The sequence below is a fragment of the Salvelinus sp. IW2-2015 genome, linkage group LG24 (genome assembly GCF_002910315.2).
Source record: "Salvelinus sp. IW2-2015 linkage group LG24, ASM291031v2, whole genome shotgun sequence".
NCBI lineage: Eukaryota > Metazoa > Chordata > Actinopteri > Salmoniformes > Salmonidae > Salvelinus > Salvelinus sp. IW2-2015.
In genome coordinates this window covers 1,439,274-1,450,683 of record NC_036864.1, presented here as the reverse complement: position 1 = coordinate 1,450,683, position 11,410 = coordinate 1,439,274, and positions in this window count along the sequence as shown.

Sequence of the window (11,410 nt, the reverse complement as noted above, 5' to 3'; positions counted from 1 at the left end):
TAAAAAGAAAATTATGAAAATCTATGCAAATTTTCGTGTGGTAATTTTACACATACAAAAGCCTACATTCAATCAATGGCAAAAAATGACAAACAAATAAACCCTCACCACCCCCCATTTTCCAGACTTACATCTCGTATTAAAGTGCAATTCCAACTCGAGTTATTGGCCTAGTATGTGTACAACATTCACACAAAAAAAGATCATCATTTACCATTCTTTCGGGAGTAGAGATTGATTGTGATGAGCCGTGATGCTTGTCATTGAGCTACAAGCTTTTGAGTTTATGGCCGTGTCTATTAAGACCTTCTACACTGAGAGATGAGAAAGGTGTAAACTTCTGCCTATTAATAGCAATGTTGCCCTCGCCGTTCTCAGAAAAAATTGTAATTTTTGTCCAAACGTGGGCTGAAGTGGCAGACTTCATTAAACTGCATGTAGCTTTGGATGAATCACCGCGAGGACTTTTTGTGTGAGTTGTAGCGCCTGTGCGCGCACACACCCACACACACACCACACACACACGCACACACACACACACACACAACACAAACACACCACACAACCACCGGAAAGAAGAGAGAGACCAATAGAGATGTAGAAGAAAAAAGGACAGAGAGAACGGGAGGAGAAGAAGGAGAGAGCTAGAGGGCAGGCCTCCCCTGTAAATTGTTTAAACACTCTGTTTCATGACTTTCTCACATTGCTGTATGAAATCCACTCACAGAGCATTTACTGAAAGAGTAAGGGGAGAGAAAATAAAAACACACGATAATGTGATGTAATTGTATTAACACCACTCCCCCTGCATCGCTCTCTCTCCCCCTGCATCCTCTCTCTCCCTGCATCGCTCTCTCTCCTCCCGCATCGCTCTCTCTCCCCCTGCATCGCTCTCTCACGCTCTCAAACCTGCATCGCTCACTCTCCCGCTGTCTCTCTCTCCTGCTAACTTGTGTGGCCCTTCGTGTATTATCCCACCAATACAGACCTTCCTGATGAACAAGCTGTTGGTAAAGTCCCCTAATCAATCACCGCTTGGGTAGTTGTGTGTGTCTGCCGCGTTGGGGCGTGCAAGCGCAGTACACAGTTAGAAGGCTTGAGACTTCTTTACAGTATATATGACTGCCCTGCGGTCTTCCATCAGTGAGTCAATAAACACCACACCGGGGCGCCGTGCGACTCTGATGCTGACGAGCTCAGTCATTGTTATTTATTTTAGTTTATCCTTACTCACAAATCTCTTAAACGTAGTATATCCCACAACAGTGGCCTGTGTGCGCGCGGGCGCTCTGCCTTGCTGCCAGACTGTCATTCGAGCCTGCAGTTTACGGTGTTGTGCGTGTCTGTGTTCTGGACTCGGCCAGACCAGCACAGGAGCCAAAGCACAGTTAAAATATTAAGCTGCTTCGTACGTCCGCCTGCGATACGTACATGACTCAGTACCATAGTCGCCTCCTCAATACAGTGATTTCAGAGAGATAAATACATTCATTAATTGTCTTAGAGCCAAACAGAAAGCAGAGACAGCTATTCTTAGGAGGTGATTAATGATCAAGCACAATGGAAGGCAGTTGTGAACTACTCTACTGGGTCTGTACTTGGCTTTGTGACTGGTGTCTCTGCTGTCCTCATCTCGGTTATCAATCTGGTCTGTGACTTGGCTTTTGTGACTGTGTCTCTGCTTGTGCATCACATACACACCATACGCTAAACAGGCAACACAACCGGATGCGCGTCGCTATCGTGCAACATTTATTTTCCCCCCCACATCAACACGATCACACACGCAGTTAAAATATCAAAACAAACTCGTAACCATATGACATTAATTGTGGGGACAGTCGAAAACATAAAACATCTATGCAATTTAGCTAGTTAGCTTGGCACTTGCTAACGTTAATTTGTCCTATTTAGTAGCTTGCTGTTGCTAGCTAAGTGTCCTGGATATTAAAACATTGAGTTTTATTTTACCTGAAATGCACAGACCTCTACTCACCAATTAATCCACACATAAAACGCCAACCGAATCTTTCTATCATCTCCCTCATTCCAGCTTTTCATCTTTTGACTTATACGGCTGATCGCATCAATTTTTCATTGTATTCCACGACAACCGCAAACAAAGTTTCGTCTTTCAAATCACCCATGTGGTATAACATAGGAGTGGCACTTACCCGCTTCTCATAACAATAGAATAGAGAGGCGGACTTTCAGCGCGATCTGCATAAAAGGAATACTTTCTATATCCTTGGCGTCGCACCGTCGTTGGCAATACATTGAGATAACAGAATCTAAATTTATTTCTTGCGACGCTCTCACATGCAACGTGTCCGTCTGTCAGCACGTAAGCCGCACACAGTCCCACCCTCTATCACATCTATATACGCTTTATCTTCTCTGTAACTCTGTGGGGAGAAAGACAGCAAGAGTTCTCTTGAGAAGACCAGGCTTCTCATTTGACTGAATACAATTCTGGCACCAATCCATGAGTCCTATTCAGTGCTGAGATAGAGTATTTTGTCGGGTGTTCGCTTTACCTTCTGCAGTGCTTGAATCAAGAACTTACTTGCTAAGTGGTCGGCTGAAAGCCTTTAATTCCTGAAGAGGATCTTTAACACATGGCCCGTCATTTTCTAACGTGTGCATTTTCACTGGCCTTGCTTCTTTAGAGAGCTGTATTGTTTCCGCGTTTTGATCTCTGAGGGCCTCTCTATCTGTTATCAATGTGACTCCAATCACATCAGACCCACACATGTACCCCCCCTCCTTCATTCTGAAAGTGCCCCTCTACCTGTGTTAGTAAATGATTTCGCAGCAGCCTGTGAATTTGTGTTAATTAGATAGTTAAGCTCATTAGCGGAATATCATGATAGCAGCATTGGTCGTTAAATGTTTAAGTCATTAATGAAGACTCTCACCAGCAGTCACCAAGGAGTGCGTTTATTGAATACTGCATTATTCTATACATTAGTAGGACACTGAATACCTTAGTTGTCTATAGAATGTCCTCTGGAAGTCCATATACTCCATATGTACATATATCACCCACTTTACACTGTGCCCAACCTCCAAGTCCACTTTCTCATCATTGCATATCTAAGATGTATGACAATAAACTAACACTGTGCCTTGACTAAACTAGTTCAACAAACAACATGCCCTTGTCCATTCAAAGCTCCCACATACATACAAAGTATTGGACACCTTGCTCGTCGAATATCTCATTCACAAAATCATAGGCATTAGTATGGAGTTTTCATCTCTTTGCGCTATAACAGCCTCACTCTTCTGGGAAGGCTTTCACTAGAACGTGAACATTGCTGCGGGACTTGCTTCCTTTCAGCCACGGATTGTGAGGTTCGGCACTGATGTTTGGCATTAGGCCGGCTTCGCAGGCGATTGCAATTCATCGCAAAAGTGTTCGATGGTGGAGGTCAGGGCTTGTAGGTCACTCAATTCTTAACTCCAATCTCGACAATCATTTCTTATGGACCTTGCTTTGTGCACGGCTGTCATGTGGAAACAGGAACAGGCCTTCCACCAAACTGTCAAGGTAAGCACAGAATCGTCAGATTCATATATACTGAGCTTTAAGATTTCCCTTCACGGAACTAAGGGTGTAAGCCCGAACCATGAAAAACAGCCCAGACCATTATTCTCCTCATCCAACTTTACATTGGCACTATGCATTTAGGCAGGTAGAGTTTTCCTGACATGCCCCAACCCAGATTCGTCCGTCGGACTGCCAGATGGTGAAACGTGATTCAGTCACTCCAGAGAACATCATTCTTCCACAGAGTTCCAATGCGGAGACTTATACACCACTCACCAAACGCTTGGCATTGCGCATGAGTGGCTTTAGCTTGTGTGCGGTCTCTCGGCATTGGAAACTCCATTTCATGACGCTACCAACAACGTTCTTGTGCTGGGATGTTGCTTCGCAGAGGCAGTTTGAGAACACGAGTGGTGTTGCAACTTGAGACACTGCGCTTTAGCCTCAGCGTCCCATTCTGTGAGCTTGTGTGGCCTACACTTCGCCAGCAGGGCGTGTTGCGCTGAACATTTTCGCTTCAGAATGACGCACTTAACAGTTGACCGGGGCAGCTCTGCAAGGCCGGAATTTTACGAACTGGACTTGTTGGATGAAGGGCCACGTTGAATAACTAGCTCTCGTTATGGACCATTCTACTGCCAATGTGTTTTGTCTAGGAGATTCATGGCTGTTTATCCACCTGTCGCAAGGTTGTGGCTGAAATAGCCAATCTCACTAATTATATTACTGAACAATAATAAGAAACATGGAGTGTGTTTGTCCCATTGTTCATGGCTGATTAAAAGATCCCAGAAATTTACCATACGACAAAAGCGTATTGCTCTTCTCAAATGATGTTTAGCATAAATTTCTTTACCATCCGTTGTTAGTGAGCATTTCTCCTTTTGCCATCCAACTTGACAGGTTATTGTGCATATCAGAAATCTATTAACAAATGGTTCTTATACAGGTGCACCTTGTGCTGGGACAATAAAGGCCACTTTAAAATGTGCAGTTTTGTCAACAACACACAAGCCACAATGTCTCAAGTTGTTTGATGGAGCGTTGCAATTGACACTGCTGACTTGCAGTATGTATCCACCATAGCTGTTGCCAATAATTTATTGTTAATTCTCTTACCGTAAGCTCAACATCATTTTAGAGAATTTGGCAGTATGTCCAACCGGCCTCACAATCGAGACCACGTGTAATCACGCCAGCCCAGAGACCTCACATCAGGCTTCTTCACCTACAGGATCGTCTGAGACCAGGCCACACGGGAATAGGTATGAGAAACTGAGGTTTGGCCCCCAACCAAAAACCCATATAATTTCTGCACAAACTGTCAAACCTTCTCAGCTTAAATATTCAAAAATTGTGTCTACACACCAAGATGGGGCCTCTAAACATGTTCTCAATAAATAGCCTCGCCAACGGGCCAACCGAGCCATTGCCACCCCCTACCACAGACCCTTTTTTTGATAAAAAAAAAAAAACAAAAAACATTCTGTATTTGCATAAATAAATAATACATTTTCCACATTATTACCGTCCGTAAATGGATAATATGTAAAAAAAAATTGTAGGAAACAAGACATTTTAGTCATAACAAACTGTATCCCAGTCTACTAATAATTTGCTATCGCATTCTATGTTCATTCAATTTGTTTATTTGTATTTTTTTTACCTTTATTTATACTTAAGCACATGCAGTTAAAACAAATTTCTTATTTACATATGACGGCCAGAACAGTGGGTTAACTGCCTTTTCAGGGGAAATACAGATTTTTACTTGTCAGCTCGGATTCGATCTTGCACCTTTCGGTTACTAGTCCACGCTCTAACCACTAGGCTACCTGCCGCCCCTCCATTCAGTTCACATTGTTGTACAGTATAGTGTAACCAGTGGTCACACTGTCAAGTGAGTTTGGATGAAGAGTAGTAAGGGGAACACATTTATGCCATATGTTCGATTCTCTGGCCTTGACTAGTCAGACACCACGCGCGCATGCACACACACCAAACACACCAAAAACACACACGCACGCATGAACACACAACGCACACACAATGTATCACATGAACTTAACCGGGAAATCACTTTTTTTTCGCCGTTCCTCAGTTCAATAAATCCCATTTTATTGTCACATACAGAATTTAGCAGATGTATTGCTAATGTTCAGATAGCTCCAAAACTATTGGGAATGTGATTTGTATGCACCTGCAGGCGTTGTCAGATATTCAAAGTGAGCGTCAGGATTGATTGCATTAATAATGATATCCGTCTTTTTTATCAGTTTTTTTCCCCTTCTCTGTCGGTAGTTTTAGCCGCTGGTGGAAGTTGGAGTTGTTGAATCATGTGAGACAGACATTAAGCAAAGAGACGCGCACACTTCGTATGCACAAGAACACAGCCGTTCTTATTTTCAAACAACTGTTGGAGTGGAAAAGACTTCAGGCTAGACGAACCAAGTAGGCAGCTATACAGACTGCAATGGTGGGAAAGCTTTTTGCGCAAGTGTCATTGTCACCCCAGGCCGGCCTGTCTCTGCTACTTGCAGGAATGTTAACCAATTCATCCCCCCTGCATCAGGCCCAGTCAGAGAGCTTATTAGGCTGTGGAGATGGGGTCCTGCCGTCCCAGCCCCTACTAACAACACTAATGCATCAATTCTAGCGGGCTGTCTGGCAGGGGCTCTGCTGGGGCTAAACTGTAAACTCACTAAGGCTTTTTATTTTTTTTACTTCTCGTTCTCTCGTGTTTCATGTCATTTCAGAAAGCCATACACCAAACACCTCAAGGTTATCTGTAATGGTTTCTGTAGTTTAGAAACAAATATATATAAGCATTCCATGCAACATAAATTTATGATGGATTGCACACATAATTGATCCGTTTTAAATTTTATGGGATTGACATAATATCAAATGTATTATAGTACTCTAACGTCGAATTTGACCCCCCCACAAAAAAATTAATGAGCGAATCAAAGGGTCAAAAGTCACATCTACGTGAAGAAAGGAGAGGATGTTTGGGAAATAGCTTTGTTTTTTTACTTATCTGTCTTAACAACTTTCGCTTAAAATAAAAAACACTGTATAAGAGTTTATATAATGTTTCATTACATACCTACTTTGAGGTTTGTGTCGAATTTGAATCGATTTTAGGCGGTGCTTAAATGATCTTAGACAGTAAACACGGCTTGAGAATGATATCGCTTGCAGTAGATGATGCCAAAAATTACTACGTATCCCCCCTACCCCCGTCCACTGTCCATTTCTTGTTTTGAAACGATGAGAGGTTGCTTACACCTGGTGGAGGTAGAGATTGCGACAGAAATAAGTTGCTTATGCGCTGTAGACGTTACGGCATAGCACACGTCACGATGTAACGAGTTCCTTGTTTTTTCACTTTTCTCCAATACTATAGCCATTACACATCGATCAACGCTGAATAGAACACGTATGCACACCCCCGATTTTTGAAGTCCCACAGCCGCTACAGTCCATTGTTTTCTTGAGCCCTCGTTGAAATGTGCGTGTTGCGCACATTTGATACGGAATGGTGAGTTTACGTTTAGCTCTGTCCAGGCGGGTGAGCTAGCCTTCGGCATTGAGCAACTTCCGACGTTAAAGTTCTCCATTATTAGCCGCTGTCTCCGTAGCTAGGGTATCTCTGCTAGGATATTAATTATTTGATTCAGTGAGTTAATGATAGGCTTACTAAATATCTGAACACATCTATAATGCATGTGTCTTATTCATGATGCCAGACTTTAAAGCCAAGGCCCTCTCTCTCTTGTACTCTCCCCACCCCGCAACATTGTCAGTCGCAACCCTACACTTCTCTGCTTATCAAGCATACAAACAACTAGCTTGCCCGTCCAAGAAAGCTGCTCTATTCTGCATGATTGGGGAGTAATGTATAATAGCTAATGGTAAAGTTAAAAAAAGCTAAACCAGAACATGAACTATATAAACCATATACTTTCTGGTTCAAACGGTTCAAAACTTTATTATGCTGGTGCGAACAGCTGGAACGGGAACGGAAACATAGGGTTCTGTTCAGAACGAAACGACACACGGCGGATTTTAAATAGAGTTACTCGCGATTAAAAGTGTAAGTGTGTGTTCCTCTTGCTGTGATGGTGTGCTTCTGCTTCACTTTGGTGTTATTAAAGCAGCGGCTGTCGTTGTGTGGTGCTGGAGGCGCTCCTTACTCAGACACCCTCCCACTCCTCTAGAGTGATGCTTTCACTGCTGTTGCCCCTGCAACCACCTTCACATTCACACACTAATGTTCAAGCTGTGGTGTGCCCTTCTTCTCACTTGGTTCTCGCTGTCTTTCTCTCTCTGGCCATATCAATTCTGTGTCTAATTGCCTCCTCTCTGCCTCTCTCTCTCTGCCTCTCTCTCCTGTCTCTCTGTGTCTCTCTCTCTTCTGCCTCTCCTCTCTCTCTCTGCCCTCTCTCCTCTCTCTCTCTTTGCTCTCTCTTCCCTCTGCCTCTCTTCTCTCTGCCTGCTCTCTCTCTCTCTCTCCTCTTCTCTCTCTCTGGCCTCTCTCTACTTTCTCTCTCTCTACCTTCAGCTCACTAAATCCTTCTCTTGTTTCTTTTCTCTGGCCCCACAGGTCTGATGATTATGCTGCAGATCCCTAACCCACCATGCTACTGGGCAACCGAGGAGTCAGCGGTGCTCCTGGCTGAAGCCTACAGGCTGAAGTTTGCCTTCGCTGTTGCCCCAACCACTACAAGAGATGATGTTGGGCCCCTGACAGTAGCTACTGAACCCCTGACAGAGCCCTCCTGGCGGACGGATGATGGAACCCCTTCCGACTTTCTTTGTCACACTGCAGTCCACACCGTGCTCTAGTTAGATAAAACAAAACGTATTGCGTCACAAATGCACCCTATTCTCTACAAAATGCCATGATAGTTTTGACCCAGAGCCCAAGTTAGTGCACTATGTAGGGTAATAGGGGCCATTTGGAGAAGCAGTGCTTACTTGGATGTGTGTTACCGTTCTAACCGAAGATTTCTTGCTTGGACTCCTCTTCTCTTGTTCACGATTAATGACATTTGTTGCCACACTCCAAACAACACTGAGCCTGCCCATCGAAGTAGACCTCAACCAAACAAGAAAGACCTCCAGTCATATGTTGGGTTGTGGAATCTTGCCTGCAACCCATGGATGACTTGTTCTTAGACTGTCCTGTACTGTTGCTGTCCCTGAACTGGCCACCGTCCCCAAATCTCAGACTTCTCCTGAGGCCCGAGTTCACATTGATGGATCTCCACCAGAGCGCAAATGTCCCAGACCTAAGTAATGAATTGTAGGTCTGAACGAACCCTGCGTTGGGTGTTGTTGGGGGGGGTAGAGAGGAGATATTCTGTACTTGGTAATATGTCACTTTTAATCCTAAGGAAACTGAGGGACACATTGTTGTCATCTAGCTGCATCGAGCTCTTCTTTCATTCCCTGTCTTTCAGTTCCAAACGAAGCAGTCAATCCCCCAGAGACGAGTAGATTTTTAGTTAAAAAAACAGAAACACATTCCACATAAAAGTTAATAATTAGCTAATAGGGAGATCAAGAAAGTTTTATTATTCTGGATGATTTTCTTTCTGACCTCTGACATGGTCCGCAGGGCTGGTGTCTAATGATCTAATGATGTGTCTAAACAAACCTCTCTCAACTCTATTATGTAAATATGGAATATTTTGTCGGTTTGGCTAGGAAGTCACGAGTGTCGACGTGTCTCTGCCGACGTCACGATCATCTCTGAACCTAGGACTCCACTCCTAACTCGGTCAGTTAGACACTTTTGGTACTTGCACGCCAGTGGTAACCGGTCACCTTTAGGCAGGAGATTCCTAGTTAGTCACCTGGCTCAGAAAACTCGTTTCCCGGGATCTGATAATGGCAGAGTGGCACTAATAACCAACGTACATTGTGACCAGTGGGCTGTTACAGTAACATGCTATACATGAAGAGCTCTGTATGGGTTTTGCTGACGCGACATTCTGAAACTTGAGGCATCTCGCTGCGGAAACCTTGTGAAAATGTTCATGGTGTTTTCAGTCAATTTACCTGGGTAAAATAAAACAGCACTATTTTTTTTTTGTCTGGATGTGGAGGAGGAAAATGCTGAGTTTGAAAAATGAGAAATCGAGGATTATTAATACATACCGTCTTTAATAGTCATATCAAGCCAACACCGTGAGTCCAAATATGCGCTTCACGGTTCCATATTCCATAAAACTCATGTCATATACCAGCGTCAACATTTAGATATGACTATGTTTTGAGTTGCATTACAAAGATGACATGGCGTATCCACTGGGTGTTTGAACAGAATGAGCCTAATATTTGTTGTTTGTGAAAGAAGCATTTGCCGCTGCACCTGCACCTGAATGCCACCCGACCCTTCCTCTTCTATGTGCACCAGGTTATAACATTGCATTCGGAAAGCAAGTAATATCTTATTATTATAACTAGCTAGTCATTTTGCAATAGAAGAACAAACTTTCCAAAATATGACCACCTGAACCAGAATGTCCATTTTATAAATGGACCATTTTTGATTGCGTTAACAACGTAGTATTGTGTATTATGGGGATGCAGGGTTGTGTTCAAAACAAACCAATACACGTGTTATTGTGACTAGTTCCTCAACGCACAGCTTAGGAGAGCCATGAACACGGCACCTTATTAGTGAAGACTCTTCTTTGAGTCATAAATAGTGCTTTAAATGACCTAGAACTGTGCCCACTTTGGAGAGGTGCATGCCCAAGGAGACCACCATATCCTCTCACTCAAACCTCTTGTCATTTTTTTTTCTTATGTTGCACCTACCCCGCTATCCTTTCCAGAGAATGTTCTTATCGTGGTTACTGAATATATCCAGAGATTTTTCAGATTATCAACAAACTGCCGCGAGAAAGTTACAGTAAATGTAGAATGCACATTTCAAACAAGCTGTAATCATTTCCCCATCATTTCCTAAATGTTCCCTTTCGACTGCTACCGTGTTATGGCGTATGCTTTTCACATTTCTTCTGTGAGAACATTCAAGTTATCCCTATCCACATAGTCAAATTTCCATGTGAGTGTAAAGGGGATTAAAAATATTATACTCCTCAAAACACAGAAGTAGGACCAATGAGTTTTGTGTCGGGAATAAACTTCTGACTACGACATTTGTGACTGCATAGCCAGGAACCAGGCGCCATAGAACCCAGTCTGTAGCTTTGTTGTTATTCAGTCTATTCTATGAAACTACTGGACTGACTGGGGTGTTAGGTGAATACATTAACTCTTCATTGACTGGCTTCGGGTTTTTATTTAGTTACCAAATGATGATAGTTTGTTTCTTGCCTGGTTGTAGAAGCCGTCAAATCTAACTCTGGACTCAACCCAGTCAACTCCTATGTTTCTGTTACCCCTGCTAATCAGGAATGATTTTATCCTGCGACAAACAGGTGGTGCCAATTAATTTCAGGTTAGAACAGAAACCAGCAGCTGCGCGACCCAAGGGTTAAGATTGCTATACCCTTGCTGTTGAGGGTGGATATACGATGTAAAATTGGACGTTGGAAATAATTATTAGTGTACACTTTTATCATCAATAAAACACCTGACAGTAACGTGAAGACCAATAGTTGTTGCATGATCTCTCAATGATGTGTGTGTGGGAAGTGGGTATCGTATACATGGGCAGCTTAATACTCTGTATTTGAACCCCTCCCAGCTTCTTTGGTCATGTCGGTAATGTTTTTCGCTCTCATGTCAGCTTTCCAGGCTCCAATTCTCTATATCTCACATTGATTAGAAACTAAAAAGAACTGGCACTTTGATAAAATCAATTTTCTTCCCTTA